Source organism: Ambystoma mexicanum, chromosome 11, assembly GCF_040938575.1.
Source record: "Ambystoma mexicanum isolate Mex_15411 chromosome 11, UKY_AmexF1_1, whole genome shotgun sequence".
Classification (NCBI taxonomy): domain Eukaryota; kingdom Metazoa; phylum Chordata; class Amphibia; order Caudata; family Ambystomatidae; genus Ambystoma; species Ambystoma mexicanum.
This window is the reverse complement of record NC_090934.1, coordinates 817062732-817079647: the sequence shown is the minus strand read 5'-3', so window position 1 is coordinate 817079647 and position 16916 is coordinate 817062732. Positions and strand designations below refer to the sequence as shown.

At 43.8% G+C, this 16916-nt stretch overlaps 1 long non-coding RNA gene across 1 annotated transcript in view; it reads left to right on the top strand.

Annotated features, from left to right (window-relative positions):
• Positions 1 to 13765, top strand: part of LOC138504778 (uncharacterized) — a 37395-nt gene extending 23630 nt beyond the window's left edge. Inside the window, exons 2-3 of the long non-coding RNA XR_011279964.1 lie at positions 13082 to 13214; positions 13474 to 13765. This is a non-coding gene — a long non-coding RNA (uncharacterized lncRNA). The remainder of the gene's footprint in view (positions 1 to 13081; positions 13215 to 13473) is intronic.
• The last annotated feature ends 3151 nt before the right edge of the window (positions 13766 to 16916 follow it).

Below are 16916 nucleotides of genomic sequence, written 5' to 3'. Positions count from 1 at the left end.
TGACTGTTTCTACAGCAAACACACACCCTGACTGTCACCAATAATCAACAAATACCATGCACCTCACATGGGGCAGCTTACCCACTCAGATCCTACCCAGCCATTCAGCACAACCACACATACTGCCAACATAACCCAAATCAATGCAAACAGGGGGAATCCACCCCCCTACGGACAACACTTACAAGACATCACAAACAGATGAGCTGAATATAATGTAAAATAACAAACAGATGGCAAAGGACATTTTAGGATCTTGACCACCACCCCCAGCCGCATCTCCAATGTCCTCCAAAAAGGTACTCATGACCATGCACACACTTTCCCGGCACTCACATGCCCAGGTTTCCCCTTATAAAGGTAAATGACATGCAATGAGCACAATATATACTCCCTACACTCACCGGTCCAAGTTCCCTGCAGTTACTCCAAAGCCAAGCTGAATAGACTCTTCTAAAGAAAAAGGCCACAGCAAAAACACAACAGCATGAATAACAGGCCTTAATACCGGAACATTATCCTGTGTCAACCCATCTGATATATTCCTACTACTGCTGAGGCCACTACATAAAACAAACAACAAATGAAACACCGGCCTCACCCCCACGCTTAACTACTCCTCGTCACAAATGCTAAGCCTTGCGATCCTCAGATGAAAAGCCCACAAATCGGGATCCAATTCCCTCAAATTGTTCCTGAATCTGCTACAACCTTGCCTGAACGTTAAGCTGGTAAATAAACCCTCCATTAATATTGAATAATCTTGAACTCCAATTTGTCCGTGAAGCACCCAACTTCATTTTCCACACACCCCTTTGCATGGGCACTCCCGGTGTGCCCGACCAGCAAGCACCTCAGGACTGTTCCACCTAGTCCAGACCCCAGTTGTCCTCAAGGGAGATGGATGTTTGACCAAATGTGCAGTGTCCTGTCGGCCTGCTGCCCCATCCTCAACAGTTCTTCCAGAAACCTCTTTCTGCACCTTTAAGACCACCTCGTCGCCAATGAAATAAGGGTCATGGATTTATGAAGACACCTGCAAGACACTCTCTACTGTAAGTATGTTTATTGTCCGTGTCTCCATCAGGTAAGTGACATTCAAGGTACATAAGATGAAATGGGCAGGACAGAAACACAGGCACATCCACAACCGCCAGCTTCGCCGATGTAACGGACACCTTGGGGACATTCACAGCAGTCACTGACCTAAGATTCCATATTGACCTTGCAGAATTCGTCTCATATTCCAATGACACAGAATGCACCCATACCCCAAGCTACAACACACTTCCCTTGCACACCCTCCACCACATTGTCCATCTTGCCTCTAAATATTTTCAGTTTGTGACCAACATCTGTGATAAATACAAAAGGTCCAATGACACCAAGCCCATTGAAATTGTCTAACTTCCAAGACCACCCATCAAAAAAGCACTGGGGTTGAGACACCATGGATTAAAAAAAAATAAAACACAGCGTGAAAGTACAGGGAAGGAAGGGATAAGGCGCACCTATTTGTCATGAATAGAATCTCCCCTGTCCATTATTACTCACCACGACTAATCCGTATTTTATGACATGGCACGAAGGCTCCATTTATGCACTGCCTTTTCCATAAAAAAGAAAATAAATGTATTAAAAAAACGATATCTCACACAGTTCTCACGTGTATCCCCCCCACTTTTCCATCCTTCATCATAGGTGTCCTTCTTGACCCTATATCATTTGTTTAGGGCTGGCAGTAAGTCTTCTGTTTCCTTCGTCGCAGATGAGTATTTTTGAAAAATGTATTTGTAGCTTCTGGTGACTATGTTAATTCTCATTGTATGTGAGGAGCGGTGAGGGTGCAGTGTTTCTATTGATTAAAAAAAACTATTTTACAAAGTGCATCATACTACACCTCTTAGAGAAGAGGACCTTGCATTCACCGGTGTTCAATCCACAGAGTGCCAAAAAGAAACATTGTTGTAGCATTACCCCTTCTTCCGGCTTCCTTGTCACAGTCCTTACTTCATTGAGGCACCGCCACTCCTGACAGACCTTTCAAATCACCCTTTCCCTCTCAACATGGAGGATCCTGTGGACTGGGTTAGTCCTTCCTCCATGTTTCTGTATGTTTTGTGCTTTCCTTTAACACTCCTACAAGTTCCCGCCTACCCCTATCTATGACCTGGTTTTCCCCAAGCCATCTCAAAAGTACAAGTAGGGAATCAGCACTGTGACGAGGAAGATCTGGTCTCAGAGTAATGGAGATTAAGGGTAAGGAATCGGGTGAGTATTGTTTGTGCATAACTAGCAACCCCCAATCATTCAAGCAAATAAATGATTTGCTAGCATTATAGGGGCTATGCAAGATTCAGACCTTGAGATAGATATAAGAAACATCTTGATTTTTGCCTCAACTCCAGCCAATGCACTTCCATCGTAAATGGTTTAATAAGGCTGCTAATAATTATTACTAAATTTACCAATGTTTTGCATGAAGTGTAAAGAAAAACCAGTACTGGACAAGCAGCTACCAGATATAATGTTTTTTTGGCATGTATGCAAGACCCATACCTAGTGTTCTACTTCCTCATCTCCAACAACACACAACCCATACTTGCCACTAGCCACCCCACACCCCACACCCACCAGTCCCATAACTGGCATTCTGTGCCCCCACAACATAAGACCCATGCATGGAATCCTGCCGCTCCACCCTCATAACCCAAGACCCATACTTGGCATCCACCCCCCACAACTTGCAATGCATAAACCATGCCCGCCTCCTCACTCTCCACAACACAGAAGCCATATCAATTGTCCCTGCTCACACACCCTTCATAACACAGACACATACCTGACCCCCTGACTCCCATCCCCTTGCACCACACACAACTCTTAACCCTTATTTGGCTTCCTGCCCCCCTAACCCCACAACACAAAACTTTATATTTTTCCAGGATCCCGCATTGTAGTTGAGAAGAAGCTGTGATTTGAGCTCAATCTGCCAATTTAAGAAATGTGACTACATATCTTTTTAGCTCTCAATGACCGAAATATGTGGTAATGATTGGCTTTAAAACACTCAACCAATGACCAATGGTAGGATTGAGCATGACCCTGAAGCTCCAGGCAGCGAGGAGGTGAGAGAGAAGAGGGAGATTTTAATGTATAGTTAGATGGCCGCCTGGACAGATTAGGGGGAATTGTTCACATGCAGAGGGTAAAGCCATGGGGCCTACTTTCATTATTTGACTCAACAGAATTGGCCCACTTCTAGAGGACATTACAGTCATCAGGACGGCAAAACGCCTTATGCTCCAATCCCCAGCTCATGTGGTTACCCAGCAGGTGGAAAGTTGCTTATTTTATACATGACAGGCATTCTGGGAACATAGCGATATGAATGGGTCATGGAAAGATTAGGATATCAGTAGCACCTTGAATGCTTTACATGGGACTCTTTACAGGAAGAACATCTTAGTAGACGCTACATTGGTAGATTCCTTTCCGGGTGATCTTGATCTCCTGAGTTTATCAGCAGGAGAAGCGGGTTGCCATTGTTACTAGTGAGTGCATTAGTCTCAACATGCAATTCATGCAGATAGGGAAAAGTCTGGTACCGGATGGATCTCCAAATGAGCTTTTTAGATATTTAGTGAGGTATTGACAACTCTCCTCAAGGAGCTGTACACAGAAATAAATTAGAGAGATAACATTCCAAAGACAATTCAGTTAGGCCTCATTACTACGATCTCCAAACCCGATACAGCCCACATTGATTGTGAAAGCGTCTGCCAGAGCTCATCTTGAATGCAAATGTAAGACCCCTTACTAAAATATATGCTCTACCTCTCTGAAGGATCTTTCCCAGGCTCATTCACAAAAACAGACTGGGACATGCCGCTATAGCTATGCTAACAGAAGACTTGATGGATGCTATTCACCTCCAGAACTACTCACTGGAACCTTCTGCAGTCATTAGTATTGAAGCAGAAAAGGCCTTTGTTAGGGGTAGTTGGGACTATTGTAGCACATTTCTGCATGCAATTCAATGTGGCCCCTAATTTCCTGAGTTTATTTTGTGCCCTGTATAGTACAGCTAAAGCACACATGGCAGCTAATGGTGTGACATGTGTTTGATTGCGGACTGAAAGGGGCCATGGCAGGGTTGTCCATTATTGCACATCTTATTTGATCTTATCATGGAACCTTTGATGACATTAATCTGATGGTGGTGCTGGGCTTTTGGGTGTTATTTGTTGGGATTGTACCTCAAAAGTGCCGAGGCATGCAGATGACCTGCTAGCTCTATTAACAGACCTGGAAGGTTCCTCTAGATACCTGTTTCGGGTTTGGATGAGTGCCTAACTTAATAGTAAATCCTTCTGAAATGGAAATATTTCTTATAACACCAGTCTGTCACTGGACCCTCTTTGCCAATAGGACAATTTAGTTAGGCTAATCATAGATTTAGGTATTTTGTGATTCATATTACAAGAGATAGAACCCTCCTACTTTAGAATAATGTTTTGCACAAAGATGTTTTTTTGAAAACACTTTATTGAGTTTTGTTTATAACCTGTTAACAAACAAAATATACATGCATACAACAGATGGGTGTGTCATACATCATAGTATATCGTCTCAGAGCACATTTCAGGTCATTACGGCTTGTAATGTTTATGTGATCTTGTGTAGATCATGGGCAGGGGGTGGGGGGCAGGCCCCATCTGCAGACAGGCTAGGATGAGCGTGTACTTCTGCCCATTGTCCGGGGGTGCCAGTGTCTTTTCTTTTACTCGCTGGGGTTTCTCTATTCCAACTCTGCTGAGGGGGAGAACATTGTCTACCAATGTGTTCCAAGCATCAAACCTCACACTGCTTTTGTGAATTTCCCTTTGTAGTACATTATGCACACCGCCGATTCGACCAGTGAACAGCGCCTTAGGTCTGCCCACCATACTTCCATCTTCGGGCCTGTTTTTGAATTACAGTCTATCGCAATCTTGCGTTTTGCCTGGATGTAAATTGGGTCCTTCGTCTTAGCAAGGTGTACGAACTGCTTGTTGCCTCTCTGGAATAGTCCCAGCAGGTAGGATTCAGGCAGCCAGGTGTGAAATTGGATGCCGCCAGTGGCCGCTCTTGCTTTAATCTCCTCCCAGAATTTACGGACCAGCAGACATGACCAGAACATATGTAGCATGTTGGCATTTTCTGTGGCGCATCTTGGACTTGCCTGCCCTGTCTTGCTTCCCATTTAGGATAGCCTCTATGGGGTTAAGTATGCTCTCAGTGTTACGTATAATTGTGTTAGTTGGAATCTGGCGTTTCTGGAAACCTTTTTAATAGGGCTCTCTGCCATTCCGTGTCAGTTAGTGTTCTCCTAGCTCATTTTCCCATTTGCTGCATGCAGGAAATGCAGTGGTGTTATAGCTGTGAAGGAGCAATTCGTACAGTCTGGACACTGTGGGTCCTCCTTACGCCACATCAAACCATATGTCTAGCTGTTAGGGAGAATTCTCCTAAATGTGCTAATTCCCCTCACCTTAGAGACCCCCAGCAACTTTGCTGAATTTTGAGGACTTAATTTTTTTACCTGGAGAGAGTGTGAGCCTTTTTTCTCACTCTCTCATGTATTTTGATGTGTGTTTTACTCTTGTGTTCTTTTATTGTGGAGTTTTAGACAACTCCATAGGCATCCTCTTTTTATGTGTGTTACACAGCACCCCCAATGCAGTAATACTGGGAGGCCTATTAGGCTGTCCCAAGGTGTAAATACCTTCTCTGGGATAAACTACCGTTTCCCAGAAAAAGTAAAGTTAAATTGACTTTACTAGTCTTTTTAAATTCCTAGACCCAGCACACACCATCTTACAATGGCGTGCTGGAGCGGTTACATAGTATTCCCCTGTGTCTAAATACTTAGGTAGCGGTCAAATGCTACCCTTTCCTCTTGAAATGGCTGGTGGCAGTGGTTTTACAATGAACTACCATGATTTTTCCGGACTGCGAACACCGGTAGCGTTAAATCGTGGGAGCCATGTTTTTCAAGATGGTGTCTGAGCCACCTTTGTGTAAACGGGTCCCGGTCTTCTTTTTTTGCCATTTCTTTTTGGAAAGGTCCTTCTAGAGTTTGTCTCTGCACACAAAACCAGGTTTGGTCCCTTTGTTCCTATCACTTTGGCGGACTTCAGGACTGAAGACCGCCTCTGGCGCCTGAGTGTCTGGGGTGGGCAGGAAGTGAGGGAAGTGCCTGAAACTCCCTGTGCTTAGTCTCCTAGGAGACCCAAATGTACTCTGGCGTGATTGGCTGGCTGACTGTCCGGCAAGGACAGCCACCCTGCTGGGTGAGTGGCAGTTAGGCTGGAATGAATGGGGGAAAACTGTTTAAAAGGTGAGTCTCTTGGCTTGGAAGGCAGAGTCGACCACTGGAGCGAAAGAACCGAAGAAGAGCTGGAAGAGGACGGCTGCTTCAACTCCTGGACCGTTGGTTTGCCTGGTGAAACCCTGCTGCAGGTCCGAATCACCAAGTTCATCTCGACTGAGAAGCCCTTCAAGGACAACTTCTTCCTTTGAGTTGGTGGGACCAAACAACTCATAAACCACCTGGATACCATTCTCAGAGCTGGTTGTATTTTCCTCAGAGTGCTGCAAGAAACCGAATAGCCAGGGAGAAGGACACTAATTTGTGTGCTTCAAGACAGCTACCAGAATTGAAGATTTGCTAGTTCGCCAGCATTGTGACCAGTCCCCTGCAGTGCAGGAGTCCCATGACGTCCTCCCTCGTGTCCTCATGACTGAGGCCCAGGAACAGCGAGATCTGCAGGAACCACCAGGAAAAGAAGTCCTCAGCTGCATCTCTTTCTTCAACTGAAGGTACTGTGAAAACACGACCAAGAGAACTTACCTCCCACTGCGAAAGTGCGTGAAACTTTGGCAACTTGCAGGCCTAGTCAGCTTGTGACCCGACATATGAATCTTTCTTCTATGACCGTGGCAAAGACTTTTCCATTTAACTACCAGAACCGTTTTTACTTATACAAGACCCTAGCCCATTGACTTTGGCCTACCTATTGCATTGGAACAACTCCTCTGGTGAACTCAAACTTTTTGCACTGTTTAATAATAATTATACTATTTGTTTTATTAACATATGCCTTTTTGCTACTACTGCAAATGCTATGAATGCCATTTTGCTCCTCTTTCCAAGTAGTTTAAATGCCTCAGAACCTGATAAGGTGAAGTACTATAGTATATTTTTGAGTGATATTGATTGCCTCCTTTTAGTGAATGTTTTCTAACTGACTGTGTCATAACTTAATAAGTGTTTTTACCAAGAAATCTTGAGTATAAGAGTCTATTTGAATACTTGTAATTGTAGACCTCTGTGTAACCTCCATACAAGCTCACATTCCCTCTTGAGATAAGCCTGGCTGCTCAGCTCGCTACCAAAAATGGTGTGGTACAGACCTATATCAAAGGTTGGTTTTGCTTACACCTGTAGTCATAGTTGTGTGTAGTGGTACCAGAGGATACTGCATGCAAACTCTGCCTAACACAAGCACTTCATGTGTTCTCTCTCCCATTTTTAGCCCTGGCCATCTTTTGTTTATTATCTCTATCATACCATTGTACAACATGAATTGACATGAATTGGCCTTTATGTATGTCGTGGTCTTCCATTAGCCTCTGAAACTCAATCCACTTTCGTTCCTTCCACAAGGCGCCCATGTGGGCAATTCATTTGGCTTCCCAATGCCTCCAGGAATGTGCATAGCGTTCCCGGTTGGCTATTAATGAGTCCCACCAGGGGATATGTATGAAGCAAGGGTCTGGGTTTTTAAAATCTTCCATGCTCTTTGCCATAGGCAAGTCCTAGTGTGATAAGTAAGGGGGGTTTCTGATTCGGGGTCTTACCTATCCATATTATCTCTTTCAAGTAGAAGTGGCTGAGTGTGGGTTGTAAAAGAAGTGTATCTAGGGAGAGCTCACCTCCTAACCAGCTTGCAACAAACTGTAATTGGCCTGCCGGGTAGCACAGCTCAAAATGCAAATCCTACCATGGTCATAGTCTTTCTGTAGTGTGCCTAGGGCTACTTTTTTCCTGCACACTCCCCACAAGAACTCTCTGATGGTCGTGTTCAGCGTTTGGAGGAACGCTCTGGGTATATTATAGGGTATGTTGGTGAAGTGGTATAATAGGCAGGGGAGGACTATCATTTTCAGCAGCGCTGCCCTGCCCGACATCCCCAAGGGAAACGTCTTCCAGAATGTCATGGAAGTAGTGACTCGCTTGAGCGCCATCAGGGTGTCATTCCGATGTGATGCCTCTGGGTCATGGTGTATGTTAATTCCCAGGTACCGAAAGGAGTCTCGCGTCCATTTTAAGCCCAGTACTGGTAGCTGCTCCCGGTCTTAGTTGCCTTAGTTCTGCTAGGGAGAACAGACAGGACTTGTCTTTATTGACACATATGTCAGGCATTGTGGCAAATTCTGCTATGATGGCTAAAAGGTGCAGCAAGTTCTCTTCCTGCTGATTGACATATAGAAGCATGTAATCCGCATAAAGTTAAATTAGGTGGGTGATATTGTCTATTCTTATCCCTGCATCAGCATATTCCTTCCTGAGGAAGTCTGCAAGGGGTTCCAGGGCCAATATGTAGAGCATAGGTGATAACAGGCAGCCCTGTTTGTCCCTTTGTGGATCTCCCATTCTGTCAAGACTTGTCTGCCTGTTTTGATCCTGGCTTTGGGTTCTGTATAGATCAGTTTGATCCATTTCAGAAACCTTGGGCCTATCAGCAGCCAAGATGAAGTCTCCTCAGGTTCCACGTTGTATTGCAGCCTAGGACATGTCCCGGTTGGTCTTTTTGTACTAGGGTCGTTATGACCTGTTTTAGTCTGTTGGCGAGGGCCGCCGTTAGGATCTTACTGTCTTGATTAATAATGGAGAGGGGCCTATATCACCCACAGTCAAGTGGCTGCTTCCCTGGTTTCAGGACCGGTATGATTAGTGATTCTCGTATGGTGTCAGGTAGCATACCATGTTCATATGCTTCTTCGCAGACTTCCAGAGTTTGGGTGCTATTGTCTCTTTATATTTTTTGTAGAACTCCCCCAGGAGTCCACCAGGGCCCGTGGTTTTGGCCCTCTGGAGGTCAGTGATTACTGCCTCCAGCTCATCTAATGTCAACGGGCATCTAGGACTACTGGTTGCTTTGCGGTGAGTTTTGGTAGCTCAATTTGGGTTAAGGCCTCAAGCACATCCCTTACTTCAGTGCTCAGAGCTGGCGAGTACAGTCCTTTGTGGAATTCGGAGAAGACCTCATTGATGCCCTTTTGGGTCCTGATGACCTGTCCTTCCTGATTCCTTATCGCGCTGACCGCGTCTCTTTGTGTCTCTCGCTTGGTGAGCCAGGCGAGTAGCCTGCCAGGCTTGTCGCCCTTGGCATGTAGTTTTTGCGTGTATTTTTTGGTCTAGTTTCCATAGCTTTTCCCAGATGCTGATCCATTTTAGTCTCAGTGTTATCAGCTCCTCTGTTTCTACCCCCTTTAGTCCCACTGTTCTCTCTTCCCTTGCTGTGTCTTCTTCTATGTCCGATAATTCCCTCATCATGCACCTCCGAAGACCCCCTATCTTCCCAATTGCTGCGCCCCTTAACACCACTTTAAAGGCGTCCCACAGAGTGCTCGTCCTATCTATGCTTCCGGTGTTAAACTGAAAATATTCCACTATCGCGTCTGACATGTGGCTGTGGAATTCCTCTTCCAGCAGGGCCTCTGCATGCAGTCGCCATGGTGGTATAGGAGTTCTCGTGGTAGTGTGCATCCATGTTGCCATTACTGGGGCATGGTCTGAGAGGGTCCTTGCCTTAAATTCTATTTCTGTAAAGTCGCCTAGGGTCTCTGTTCCTGTGAACACGTAGTCTATTTGTGTGTGTGTACCATGTGGGGCAGAAAAGTAGGAGTTTTCTGTGATCCTCGCCATGTTTTTCTCTCCAAATATCAGCTTGAACCCTTGAACATTTTTTGCATGTTGCACCCTTTCTGCCTACTTTGTCCCCCGCCTGGGTCACAGTTCCAGTACATTTTTGGTACACTTCTACCACTGGTTAAATCATATTAGGAGGAGGTCCTTTAGAGGATTGACTTGATTTTGGATGTTTCGTTTATGGGGGCCCCCATTTCTTGTGCTCTGGGATTACGGAGCACTGATTGCTGCCAAGAAACACATAATAAAACATTGCACATCTTGTGATGATGGGCTAGAATTTACGGTCACACTTTCGGTGAAGGAGAAAATGCCCTAACAGATGAACAATACATTGGATTATAAACATTGAATAAAAAAAAAATATAAACGTATATGGAGTTGCGTAAGATGTTATAATGGGTGGGTAAGGGGGTGGGGTGGGCTAAAAGACATAGGGAAATTGGGGCTTGGGAAGAGGAAGCCCCAAATAAACATAAATACAAAATCTGGTGATTTATTCGATATTATATTTTCGTTATAAATTACTTCTCTGATAATGTTTTCAATAAAATCACATTGAACCCAGCAAATCATATTTTAAGAAGACTAAAACAATGCTCTCTTAAAAGGATTACTTGAAAGTATGCAAGTCACTTTAGAAACCAACACGACTAATATATGAATCTTCATGATAAGCAAAAAGAGCATGCTAGAAGCATTGGTGTGCCCTCCCTGAATGAGGGCCTACAGGTACCAGAATACAAAGTAATGGCCCAAAGACAGTTCTGGATTTTGATACAGTACTTTACAGAATTCAATGACCAACAACACAACTGTGTGACAAGGTCACCATTTTGTAGCCATTGAACGATACAGGCCATCAGATTTGTATACATGCTATAAAGAAAATGTGAAGTTCCAAAAAGCCTTTTATTGCCTGTGCGAAACTAGCATACATTATGTAAAGGGGCCTTAGTGTATCTCTGTGCTGTAATAGCAGGAGTAAATCTCGTACACAGGTGGTTGTTTTGAACTTGTATTAATGTAAAAGACGGGTTGGAAAAAGACCTATCTCACCCTATCACTATGAGGGGTTTCCCTGCCTCAATGAAACTAAAGGATGTCAGTGTCAGAATGTCCAAAAATAGAGTTCTCCATCCTGTGTCCAAAATCCTATCCTGACCCTTACTAGCTAAACTAAAAGAAATGTGCAAAGAGGCAAAGTCTTTCGCTTGGCCCTATGTAGGCTTTCCAATGTTCCAACACAATGTTCAAAAGGTGCGCAAATAAATAATCCAAGTTCCACAAGGTTTCACAATCCTCAGGAGGGATTTGGGGGTTCCCTTCCCATGAGTCTCTCAGATTCCTCTCAGCTTTTAACCACAATTCCTTTTCCCAGAGATGTGCAATTATCCAATACAGGGGGTATGGCTCCCTTCCCCTAGACTTCAGGCTCCCATTCCCTAGACTTCACACACTCAAAGGTTATTTTCCTTTCCTTGACTAGCTTAGTTTCTCCTCAGTTCAATCACCTTTTCAGCCCAAGGTGTATGGATCCTTCCCCTCAGTTTCACACACTTTCAAGAGGCTGCCTTTCCTCTTCGGGCACCTCTTATTTGTAATTGGGTTCAGATCCCAGACTCGCAACCATACTGCCTGGTATCCTCTCCTGTCAGGGCTTTACCAATGTTCTCTGTCCTTTTGGGTGCGGGTCCTGCCAGGGCTTTCTTAATGTTCTGTTTCTCCTTCGGTGCAGGTGTCCTGATTTGCAGTCACATTGCCTGGTATACTCTCCTGCCAGGGTTTAATCACTTTGTACTTTGGTTGCGGGTCCAAGTCTCGCAACTGGCTGACTGGTTTACTTCCCTGCCAGGACTTCTTCGAAATGTTACATTTCCGTTTTTTCAGGTACTGGCTCTTTAAACCCTTTTCATTTGTCTCCCTTTTTAATGTACACAGCGTCCCAGCTCCCTCGCTCAGGTTCTTTCTGTGAGTGTCTCTGTCTTTCCTTAGCATGTGGTGTACGGCTCAAAGCACCTTGGTGTCCCGCTGGAATTGATTGCTGTAAGACATTGGCCCTAAATTCAGATATTTGTGAACAACTACACATGTAATCCTTCAGTGGAACCAAGAATGGCGTACTGTCCTTCTTAGGATGCAAGCATGTTGTACTGTTCTTCCTAGGAACCAAGAATGGTGTGCTATCTTTCTTAGGAACCAAGACTCTCATACTGCCCTTCCTCAGGAACCAACACTGGTGTGCTGTCCTTCCTAGGAACCAAGAATGCTGTACTGCCATTCCTAGGAACCAAGCATGGCATACTGCCCTTCCTAGTAATGAAGAATGGCGCACTGCCCTTCCTAGTAATCAAGGATGGCGTACTGCCCTTCCTACAAACCTACTGCCCTTCCTAGGAACCAGGAATGGCTTACTGTCTTTCCTAGGAACCAAGAATGGTGTACTGCCTTTCCTATGAAGCAAGAAGGGTGTACTTCCCTTCCTAGGTAGAGTGAATGGCATAATGCCCTACCTAGGAAGCGGGAACGGCCAACTGAGGTTCTAGTAATCAAGAATGCCATACTTTCCTTTCTAGGACGCAACAACGGAATACTGCCCTTGGTAGGATGCAAGAATGGCGTAATGCCCTTTATAAGATGCAAGAATGGCGTACTGCCCTTCCTAGGAATCAAAAATGGCGTGCTGCCCTTCCCAAAAAAGCAAGAATGGTATACTTCCCTTCCTACATAGCATGAATGGCATGCTGCCCTTCATAGGGTGCAACAATGGAGTACTACTGCCCTTCATAGGAAGCAGGAATGGTGTACTTCCCTTCCTACGATCAATAATGTCATACTTTCCTTTCTAGGAACTAGGAATGGCAAACATCTGAATGCCAAAAACCAATATCTAGGCCTGGGTAGTGTTAAATGTAGATTATTATTTATACAATAATTTGGCAAACAGAAGAGGTATGGGAACTTTGCATCAATGTATTGTGGAAATATACATTTATGAACACCAGTACTCTGTCTTTCTCTCTGTTACAATGTCACAGAACAGTTTTACTTTGGTCCACAAACAGCAACTCAAACAACCCCTGTGTGTGTTTTAACTTGCAGACACTGCTCTCAAGCTAGGAAATGGCTGCCGTCAAAATAGCACACACACATACCTGCAGGTGATGACCTTTCCCCTGAGCTCAAGCCAAGGATCGAAAAGAACACATGTTCAGCCTCCCCAGCATCTTTATTTGTATGTAACTATTTTTACTCACCAAGCTTTCTGTTCACCCTGTCAGTGTGTTACCTTTCAAGGACCCTGTATTATTTACATGTCATGTTAACACAGCTAAAATGAGATATGTAAGGACCAAAAGATTTGTGAAGACAGAAAGCCTTAGCGAAGCATGTGGTATTACCTCTCTCTGCTCAAGTGCTTTGTTGAAGCTAAATAAATGTATCTTTGTGTCTGTTATTCTGTGAAAGTGTCTCATTCTTGGTTTATATTCTAGGCTAGAAGGACCTTTTCAGAGGAGCGTACAGCCTCGCTCCAATTTGCACCTTCTGGCGGATGGAACCTCGTTGGCTAAATCCAAAGGGACTGTGTTCCATGGTTGAGAAAAGGCAATAGATGACAAACGACCATGGAGCACACTGCCGATTTGGACTCTGTTTTTCTGCAGCCACGGTCTAAATTATCCTCGCCAGATTTCCTGACATGTTGATTTAGCTCTACCAAGGTTCTCGCCTGGAATAACATTTTTGTTTTAGGGACACCAGCACAGACTGGATTGAGTGAGTGGAAGGATGACAGAATAACCAGTGAGATTGGTGTTGATAGAAAAAATGATATGAATACATGCTATATTCTTCTTTAATATTGCAATATTTGGGGACCATTGTTTTAAGTAAACCTAGCCATATTACAACCTTGTGAACACAGGGGCATTGATGCTCTTAAAACATGGGGAATGTGAGCACCAAATGTTTTAGGTGTAGAAAACGCTTAAATAAACTTGAACAGCATGTTCTGACTACCCCAGAAGGTTACCCGCAATGAGAATTAAAGGTAAAAAAAAGGACTAGGGGTGCTGTTATTTTTGAAGGAATGGCACCGATATACTGCTGACAATCCCCATTTACAAATTCCAGAGCATGGAATGTTTGACTTAGAAAAATTAGGGTACCTCAGGCAATGGTTGTCAACAAAGGGGCCAAAGGAAATTAGATCGCTTCAATGTGAAATATACAATAAATGGGAAGATTAAGCTAGGCAGAAAGCAATGAGGGAAGCACAGCTAAAAAAAGGAAGCCACAGCCAGAAAAAGATTAGGCTAGAGTATACGATCAACAGAAGTTAGAAGAGGAGTGGGAACAGGATGACAGAGAAATACATGTGGAAGAGAAAAAGGCTTATGTTGCTCATAGGTCACAGACAGAGGCTTCAGCACCCCCTGAGTATTCATAGGCAGAGCCCTTGTTGGAACATTTATTGACTAAATGACCTCTTCCGCCTCGATAGAATATGGATGATAAGATAGACATGATTGGCGAAGATAACAAGGGACCCTCTACTCGGGATTCTGTACTTCCAGAAACTCTGGCGTGTATTAAAGTTGGAAGAATGGATCAGGGCTGGAATGAAGGGACCAGCTCTGGCATCTAAAGTTATGAAACTCAGGCCCAATGGGCAAATAATATTATTGTGCATGAGTTATCTGGATTAGTGTTTGAAAAATATAAAGAACATAATGGCAGTCAGAAGGGGTCTCTTGAGGAGTGGTCTTTGATTGACCAGTATGAGGATATAGACTGCAAGAGCAATAGCTTTAACTTAAATGAATTGTGGTGTGAACAGGGAATTCAAATCTTACTGGAGTGGCTCACAAAACCCGCTGTCTCCACTCATCAGGCCACAGTGAGGGAAGTTATGGTATTTTGCCCAGACCATTCGACTCACCATGTACATGTACCATGGAATAGGATGGAGCTGTTGTCTTTTACCAAAGGTTTTCCTGACATCAGACAGAACCCTGAACAATGGTATAATCAGACTAACAAAATTATACGCACAGGCCCATTAAAATTAGGGAATATTGACCAAACATTTTCATGCATGTTACCTCCCGACATATGGAGACAGTGTAAGTAACATAATAGTGAAGAACCGTCAAATTAATTGGGAGGATTTGGAGAAGAAGGAAGTAGTGAATTTTAGAGGGGAAGCAGGACAATTGCATGAGGACATATTGGCCCTACCAAAGGGCTGTTATCAAAAGAATTGAGCAAATAGTGTCCTGGAAACAAATGAAATGGCATAAAGGAATTACCTGTAGAAGGACGAAGGCGAGTCGGTAGAACATTACTTTGCAAGGAAGGAAGAGGTTTTCTCCTCCTAAAGTGGTATGGATCTAGGTACTATAGAAGGACAAAAAGCCTTTTCTCACACTTTGGCCCAATATTGCGAATAGGCATACAAAAGAAAAGAGTGAAAAGGAAAGCAAATTAAAAGATTTAAAGACAAAAGTATTAATGCAGCAAGCATTTCCAGAACAAGGTAGACGGAGAAGTATGTCACCGGGAAGAGGAATATTGAGAGGAATGTGTAGGGGGATAGGGGGCAAGGGCTCCTCCAGCATACACAGAAGGAATAGTGGATGATTGATGACATTATTACAAAAGCCCAGATCATTGGATTTGGGAATGGCCACGCTTCCAAGAGGACGAGTAAGGTCTATTGGATGAGGAATAACAAGAGGCAGTGAGAGTCAGCTTGATGGTAATAATGCGGAAAACCACTGCTGTAATAAAAGTTACCAGCAGGTGGCTTTTGTTTCATTAGTGCCGCGAGGGCAGAGATTAACTCAAGCACAGGAGGCTCATCCATTTCACAAAATGGACACATCCTAGTGCTTGATTTTAAAGGGGTTTAAACATTATTTGTGAAACATTTTACATAGGAACTTTAATTAAAAATATGTTTATTATTTTTTTTTGTATTATTGCCCATCTATTAAGCCATAAACTTTTTCAGTGCACTATTCCTTTAAGACCAATGCCATACTCCCAATGATACCCCAATACAAAATATCTGGTTAAAGGGATAGTTAATGAAATAGCAGCGAGCCAATGCAAAGCCCAATTTTGCCAGTGATAGATATGCGCAATATCAATAAAATTGTGGTTCCCCAGTTCCCAGTTGTTCTACATATGGCATCACTTTTTACTATGGTTTCTCCCTCTGCAAAATTCTTTATGGTTGTGGACTTAAAGAATGTATTTTTCAGAATTCCAATACATTAGCACAGCCAGTACCTTTTTGCCTTTAGCATAGACGGTCGCTCTTATACATTTTGTAGAGCACTCCAAGGATAAACAGAGAGCCTGAGTATTTACAGCCAGGCATTAAAAACCCAATTGGACACTTTTACCCCATCTCCAGGCACTGTGTTATTGCAGTACGTTGATGACTTACTTTTAGTGGCAGATACCAAGGAAGGGTGTGTGGACTGCAGCACATGCCTGTTGGAGTTTTTAGCTCCCTTGGGACATACTTTTTGCCCAAATAAGCTACACTTTTGTGAGCAGCAGGTTACTTATCTGGGTCATTTACTTACTAAAGGAGAGAAAAGATTGCACCCGTAATAAATACAAATGATACTTAACATGCCAGTACCCAGCACACAGCTAGAGGTTAGAGGATTTGTCGGGATTACTTCATTCTGTAGACAATGGAGTACAAACTTTTCTTTGTTAGCTAAGCCTTTACTGGAATGTACGACCTGTACTACTGCTGTAGCTCTCCCCAGGACTCCATCTCATCAGGAAAACTTTTAGGCGCTCAAATCCACGCTATGTTACTCTCCTGCGTTAGGAACACCAGACTAAACTAAACTCTTTTCTTTGTTTGTGCATGAACTAAAGGGGTGTGCCTTGGCTGTACTAACTCAACCAA